This window comes from Syngnathus floridae, unplaced genomic scaffold (genome assembly GCF_059516105.1).
Source record: "Syngnathus floridae isolate MCC-2025c unplaced genomic scaffold, RoL_Sflo_1.0 HiC_scaffold_478, whole genome shotgun sequence".
NCBI classification, from domain to species: domain Eukaryota; kingdom Metazoa; phylum Chordata; class Actinopteri; order Syngnathiformes; family Syngnathidae; genus Syngnathus; species Syngnathus floridae.
In genome coordinates this window covers 9101-17355 of record NW_028284358.1, presented here as the reverse complement: position 1 = coordinate 17355, position 8255 = coordinate 9101, and the positions used below count along the sequence as shown (strand labels likewise).

General features: G+C 43.2%; 1 long non-coding RNA gene across 1 annotated transcript; it reads left to right on the top strand.

Moving 5' to 3' along the window:
- Positions 1 to 1047: 1047 nt before the first annotated feature.
- LOC148377041 (uncharacterized) lies at positions 1048 to 7180 on the top strand. Its single transcript, XR_015857027.1, has 2 exons — positions 1048 to 2751; positions 6749 to 7180. It is a non-coding gene; the product is annotated as an uncharacterized LOC148377041 (long non-coding RNA).
- Positions 7181 to 8255: the final 1075 nt, after the last annotated feature.

Genomic DNA, 8255 nt, shown 5'->3' with positions numbered 1-8255 from the left:
GTTCGACCAGGTGCAGCTTGGACCAGGGTTTATTGGTGAACTCATAAAAAGGCAAACTGACACGACGTAACCACAATAACATGAATGACTGACCGGGACGTGAAACCAGACGACATCAGGACATGATGACAGCAAGATCGGACGACATCCGGAACCAAAAAGACCTCATGACAGGAACACAGAACGTAAATCCAACACCGAACAACCACAACCAATGATCCGACAGGGAGTGAGGGGCAGACAGGACTTATATACACGACAGGTAATGAGAGGCAGGTGGGAATAATCACACTGATCATGGGCACACAGGAGGGGAGGGGCGAGCACACAGACAGAAACCAAGACAACAGACACATAGTGGAGCAGTTGGGGACGAGACGTGACAAAATATAAGAGGAGGAAAAATGGAGCAAGTGTACATACAGCAGACAGTGGACTTGGATATGGTGCTTTAAAGTTTTAATTGCTTTATTTGATGTTTTCTCTATTTTTTATGTTTTGAATATGTTCAAAATAAAGATATAAAAGCATGTGAAGTGATCAACTATACTAAAAATAACATGGGAAGTGGTCAACTATACTTGTAAGTAAGTGATGTCTTAATGATCAATTAAAAATTTGTGAAAAAAAACATATATAAGTCGCTCCTGAGTATAAATCGCCCCCCCACCCAAACTATGAAAAAAACCGCGATTTATAGTCCGGAAATTACGGTAATACAAAATACAATGTGTCTTATGAGACGCATTCCAAAATTGCTTCAACCTGCCTACCTTTTCGACAAGTCATGTAAAACAAAGTGTCAAATAGAGTTGAAATAAGTGTTGATTATGTACTTGACGAAATGAACAAATAAATCACACAAAAAAATGCATCGCCAGGATAGTTGGAAACTGAATGTCAACTCCTATTTTTGTGATGTAAGTTTATTCTCCCTTAATCTCTCTGTTGTAAGAAACATTGAATAAGAATCAAAAGAAAAGGCACAGGAGTTACTTCAGCTACGACATACTGTGTTCAATTTTTCCTCGGGCACCACATAACCAATCTCAATCCAGGCCATTTCTTCTAACTTGGAAAAAAGTAAAGATAGCCTTCCAGTCCATATGTACAGAAATTTGAGATAAAGTAGTATATTGCTATAAATATGTTATAGTCATACTTTATTGATTCGGATATAGTTTATTGTAAACTAACCAATAGGATGATGGCAGCTACTGGAGTGTTTCTGCGAATGTGAATCATGGAGTAAACCTCAGGTAGTTGTCCTTCACGTGATGCCACCAAGAATGTTCTGCAAAACACACACACACGTTTCTTTGACCAGTGTTTCACTTGTTTGTTTGTTTTTCCTTCATATAAGCATATTACAGTGGTACTAACAAACTTAATTGGCTCAGCGATCGGGTTTGTAAGTAGAAACGTTTGTAAGTAGAAACGTTCCCCATCAATGTAAAATCAAATAATGCGTGCCGGAGTATCTCAAAAGTCCTACTTTTTGCCCTATTACTCTGTGTAAAATGCACTTCTTTTTAACTCATAATTTGTTCACATTGCGCAGGGCTTGAAAGTGTGACCATTATGGTCGCTGATATCATTATAGTTGGGTTATTCGGGTTATTCTATTAAGTAACAATAAGACATGCACCAGAAAGAGATAGGAGACCAAAACACAACCCGAGCCAGCAATACTTGTTGCTCAACAAGGGAAAGTGGAGTTCTCAGCGTCCAAGATCTTTGAAAGTTCCGCTTCCCCTGTGCAGCCTTTTATTGCATTCGACCTGGTGGGAGGCGGTTCCAAGTCTCGCAATAGCCAACCATATTGAAATGTTTGTGTGTGGGTATCTTGACTGTGAGTGTGTGTGGGGGGTGAGTGTGTGCATGCGTGTAGCAGGAATGCTGTCTTGCTTTGAAAAGTTACAACTAACGTGTGTTTTTATATGATACCATTCGTCCATTAACTAATACTCCAATCCTTTCGTAATGCGCTGGTAAAAATGTAATCTGGTTGCACAGAGCGAGTGCAGGTTTTAATGCTGCAACACTGTTCATACAGCAAAAAAGGTCAAATTCTGTCCGGTTAGACCTTTCTGCTAAAATTGGCAATCAATGCAGTGGATGGGTTAGGGTTTAGGTTAGATCATTGCAGAGGTTACCCATCTTCTCACAAAAATGAAGGCCTGAATCAAGGATTTTATCTAATTATGTGTACAATTATTTTAATCGCAATGCAGCAAATAATTTAATACCTCAAGGTGAACTTACATGCACTATATACACGCACTACCATAAGTTTGTGGTTAAGAGTATTGGAAATATTTGTTGTCTTGTAACCAGTCACATTAAATTAAAACTGTATTTAATTTAATCTTAATTTCCAAAACGTGCCTATAGTATTGTCAAACTATTGTCATGAAAATCCTAAAATCGACAAACTTAAACGAATAGTCTGTCCCGCCACACATTGTAAGTGAAAAAACACTATTGTAAATTATTATGTTTTTGTTTGTGGACTTTGTTGAACTGAGAGTTTGTGTGTGTGAGACAGTGCACACAATGTTCATTGTCTAAAATGTTGTCTTTGGTCTGTGGTCTTAATACTGTAGGAGTCAATTTCTATGATCATGTTGGTGCGTGACATGATAATGTTGGCTTCTGGTTACACGTGGTGTCTGAGCTCGCTTCCGGACTTCCGGGTTGTTCTGACAGATCGTCGCTCTTCGGACACAAAGTATGGCAGCGGACCAAGAGGTATGTACGGCTTCGTGCACCAACTGCACCCTTCTCTTAGAGAGGTTGTCTCTGCTAGAGGGACGTGTCCGCCAGTTAGAGCAGAATAGTGCGATAACAGTAGTTGCGGCGGACACAGATGCGGGCTGTAGTCAGACCGCTAGCCCGGTTAGCATTAGCCCCAAGCGGCTTGCTAATCGCGATGAGCCAGGTAAGACGCATAGCCGTCCAAAGTCATCTCGGTCTCCTGGCCCTCGCACATGGGTCATAGGCGACTCCATTACCCGAAACATTACGCTTAAAAATCCAGCCACGGTAATGTGTATTCCTGGGGGCAGAGCACCCGACATAGAAGCTAATCTTAGGGAGCTGACTCGCAATAGGCCTAGTCAACAGCGTAGTTCCACCAACACTAGCTACTCGGACATAGTGATACACGTCGGCTCCAATGATGTTAGGATGAGACAATCAGAGATCACAAAGAAAAACATAGCGAGGACTTGTGATCTTGCCAGAAAGATGAGTCGGCATCGAGTATTTGTCTCTGGCCCCCTGCCTGGGAGAGGCACTGATGAGAGGTTTAGTAGATTAGTCTCCCTTAATCGATGGATGGCTGGGTTCTGTAAAAAGTAGGGACTGTATTTTATAGATAACTGGTCATCCTTCTGGGGCCGCCCCGACCTGCTGAGGAAGGACGGCCTTCACCCTAACCGTGAAGGCGCCTTCACTCTTTCTAGGAATATAGATTACTGTTTGAGCCACTCATGACAGGTCACTCTAGAGCAGGCCAGGGCACAGGTGATTAGACCACCTGTGAGGATGGGTTTGGAGTCTGTTAAGTTAAAGTTAACTAGCGCTAGGCTAGACTTTCAGCATACACATAGCTCCTCGTGTAGACTAGAGCGCGACAGTTTAAATAGTGCTGCAGTACACATAAACACATTTTCTACTGGGGTAGTAGACAAATCCAATCACTCCGTCCCGACCGGTCTTGCTGATGAAACGGTGCCTGTTTTAGATAACTTCACATGTGTAACAAATATTCATCATCAAATTCCCACGGTCGTTTCATCCCACCGCCCTAATAAATTTTTGAGAGGTGATATTAGGCCTAGAGAACACAATTTTACTCGCATCCCGTTTAAAAATCCTTCGATAGATACGCACCCTGATCAACCGATTACACTTAAATTCGGTTTTATGAATATTAGATCACTTCATACGAAAGCAGTTCTCGTCAATGACCTTATCACGGAACATAATCTAAACGTTTTTGGTCTTTGCGAGACCTGGTTAAAACCTAATGAACTGCTGCCACTTAACGAGGCCTCGCCTCCAAATTTTGTGAGCTCGCATGTGGCACGTCCTCGAAAAAAGGGTGGGGGTGTCGCCCTCATCTCAAATTCTGAGCTTAGATTTAGGCCTCGCTCAATTCACGTATTTAAAACATTTGAAGTTCTCATTGTGCGATCCACTGCGTTACCGTCATTCTATCTTGTTGTTATTTACCGCCCACCCGGGGCTTACTCTGGCTTCCTGGATGAATTTTCAGAATTTGTGGCTGATGTAGTGACAAATGCAGATAATATAGTTATCATGGGTGATTTCAACATCCACATGAATTCACCGTCAGAACCACTGACTTCGGCATTTCAAACTTTAATCGATACGTTTGGTTTTACGCAAGCTGTACAGGCAGCAACGCATAAGAATGGAAATACCTTAGATCTGGTATTATTCCGGGGACTAGCAACCTCAAATATAGCAGTACTGCCATACACTACTGTTCTGTCTGATCATTTCTTAATACAATTTGAAATTTTAGTTCCTTGTCAAAGACAAGAGAGCAATCAGAATTATAGCAGCCGTAATTTTAACTCCATGACTGCAACTGCGCTATCTGAGTTACTGTCGCCGGCAACCGCCATGTTTCCCGCATACAGCGGCTCTATTGATAATCTTACAAATGAATTCAATGCGACATTATTAAAAGCCATCGACTCTGTGGCACCGCTACGTCTTAAAACTCGCCGTTGATGGCCAACTCCGTGGTTCACAGATGAAACACGTACGTTTAAACAATTATGTAGAAAGCATGAGCGCAGATGGCGTTTAACCAAACTTGAGGTTTTCCATCAGGCATGGAAGAACAGCCTCCTGAAATATAAAGATGCGCTTATTTTAGCAAAAACCCGTTATTTTTCGCAAGTCATTAATCTTAATAAAAACAATCCTAAATACCTATTTGATACAGAGGCAAAGCTAACTCTGCGCCAGCCGACCCCCGATAGCTCCTTCCACTCAGCTGACGAGTTTATGAAATGTTTTGCTCAAAAGATTGAGTCCATTAGGGACGAGATCAAGAATACCATTCCAATCGCTCCGCCGGTTACTAGCGCTGGGGATCATGCAATAACCCTCTCAAATTTTAAAAGCGTGTCCCTTGAAATGCTTACAAAATTGGTTAGTGCGGCTAAACAAACAACATGTTTACTCGACCCGCTTCCAGCCAAACTACTTAAAGAATTATTTGCAATTTTAGGACCGTCCGTCATAAATATTATCAATCTGTCTGTTTCCTCTGGGATAGTGCCAACAGCCTTTAAAACCGCTATTATTAAACCGCTACTTAAGCGAGCAAATCTTGACCCGGACTGTCTCAGTAATTATAGGCCAGTTTCAAACCTCCCATTCATAGCAAAACTTCTTGAAAAAGTAGTAGCGCAGCAGCTTATTGATTACATGGTCGCTAATAATCGATATGACTCTTTTCAGTCTGGTTTTAGAGCTAATCATTCCACAGAGACACCACTTGCTAAAGTGACTAATGATCTCCTCATAGCTATGGATTCAAATATGTCGTCTGTATTGTTACTACTCGATCTTAGTGCTGCCTTTGACACTGTAGACTTCGATATTTTATTAGGGCGTCTTAAAAGTTGTGTTGTTATCTCAGGGTCAGCACTAAGCTGGTTCAATTCCTATCTATCAGACAGGACGCACCGGGTGGTCCATGGCAATACGTCCTCTGAGCTCTATAATGTTACGTGTGGTGTCCCACAGGGATCGGTACTCGGACCGATTTTATTTAATATTTATATGATTCCGCTTGGGGACATAATACGTAAATATAATATTAGCTTTCAATGCTACGCGGATGACACCCAATTATATATGCCGTTATCGATGACAGATCCGCGGGACTGTTGTAATCTCGAGGCGTGCCTTGCGGAGATCAAGCAATGGATGTCTCTCAACTTCCTTCGTCTTAACCCAGATAAAACTGAGATGTTGATAATTGGTCCTACTCGTTATCAACACTTATTTAAGGAAACCACTATAACTATAGATAACCGTACTATCACTCAGAGTGATACGGTAACTAATCTCGGGGTAATATTTGACCAAACGCTCTCCTTTCAAAAACACATTAAGAATATAACCAGGATTGCGTTTTTTCACCTTCGTAATATTGCTAAGATTCGTCCTATCCTCTCTACCAGGGATGCGGAAACTATTATACATGCGTTCGTCACGTCGCGCCTGGACTACTGTAATGTATTATTCTCTGGTCTTCCTAAGTCCAGTATCAAAAGTCTACAGTTAGTGCAAAATGCCGCTGCGAGGCTGCTCTCACGGTCAAGAAAATTTGATCACATTACCCCAATATTAGCCAAATTACATTGGCTCCCGGTCCATTTAAGATGTTACTTCAAGGTTCTTCTACTAACCTATAAATCACTGCATGGCTTAGCGCCTTCATATCTCGTCGACCTAGTCGTTCCTTATGTTCCGTCTCGTAACCTTCGTTCGCAAAACGCTAGTCTTTTAGTTACACCGAGGGCCAAGAAAATGTCTGCAGGGTCTAGAGCATTCTCTATTCGGGCTCCAGAGCTTTGGAATGCCCTACCGATGGATATTAGAACTACTACCTCAGTAGAAACATTTAAGACACGTTTAAAGACACATTTCTATGAGATGGCCTTTAACTAACTTGTAGTGGCCGATTTGGCCGGAGTTTGTTTTGTTCTCTCTGCCCACCCCCTCCCCGGCTAGGTGGCTCAAAAGCTGATAGCGGCTAGCTGGATTCTCGGGGACCAATTCAAGATGAAGAAACTGCAGCTCAACCTCCCTGAAGACACTGCCAGGACAATCGAGGGCACCTCCGACATCATCCATTTTTTTTCATTGATTTTCATATTATGTATTACTTGTGCCCTCTCTGCATCCATTAAAACCTGGTGATCCTGAAAGGGGGATCCTTCCATCTGTGGTCCCTTCTCAAGGTTTCTCATTTTCCCCTGGCAGGGTTTTTTTTGAGTTTTTCCTTGCCCTTTTGCGAGCTTAAGATCAGGGGATGCTTTGACAATAATTGTCAATTTTGGCTATGTGAAGCCCTTTGAGACTGTTTGTGATTTAGGGCTATACAAATAAACTTAGAAACTTAGAATGTCTCAATAAATTTGGCTGAGCAGAGGAGTGTGTGCGTGTGCGTGTGTGTGTGTGTGTGTGTGTGTGTGTGTGTGTGTGTGTGTGTGTGTGGGCACGCGTGCATGCGTGTGTGTGTAAGAGGAAGGGATGGAGTGATGTTCATGTGTGCTCATGTGTATGATGTGGCTCTTTGCGGTAACAAAGTAAAAATGTGGCTCTTAGTCTGACTGTTTGGCCTTGGCCACAGTTTGATAATCGACTTTGTAGTCCTGTCATCGGATTTGCGGCCGCATGTTTTGGACACTCGGGTGAAAAGAGGGGTGGAGCTGTCAACTGATCGCTACCTTGTGGTGTAATAGCTTTGATGGTGAGGGAAGATGCCGGTCCGATCTGGCACACCCTAACGTATTGTGAGGTGATTGCTTGGAACGTCTGGCAGAATCCCTTGTCAGAAAGAGCTTCAACTCCCACCTCCGGCAGAGCATCCGAGGGAGGCAGGCAACATTGAATCTGAGTGAACCATGGTCCATTGAGGCGGCCAACTGGAGCTGTGGCCGTAAGGTGGTTGGTGCCTATCATGGCGGCAACTCCCAAATCCACTGGTCGACACCGGGAGTAAGGGATGCCTTCAAGCTGAAGAAGGAGTCCTATCGGACCATTTTGGCCTGTGAGACTCCGACATGTATCGGCTGGCCAAGTGGAACGTGGCTTTGGCGGTTGCTGAGGCAAAGACCCGGGTGTAGGAGGTGTTTCAGTAGAATGACTTTCGGAGAGCTTCGAAGAAATTTTGGTCCACCATTTGATGTTTCAGGAGAGCGAAGCAGTGCACCGTTAATACTCTACAGTGGAGATGGGATGCCGCTGACCTTGACTCTGGACGTCGTAAGTCAGTGGAGAGAATACTTCGAAGACCTTCACAATTCCATCGACTTCCATTGTGAAAGCAGAGCCTGGGCACTTTGAGGTGGGCTCTCCCATCTCTGGGGTTGAAGTCACTGAGGTGGTTAAAAAGCTCCTTGGTGGGAAGGCTCCTGGGGTGGATGAGATCTTCCTGGAGTTCTTTAAGGCTCTGAATCTGGGGCTGTCCTGGCTGA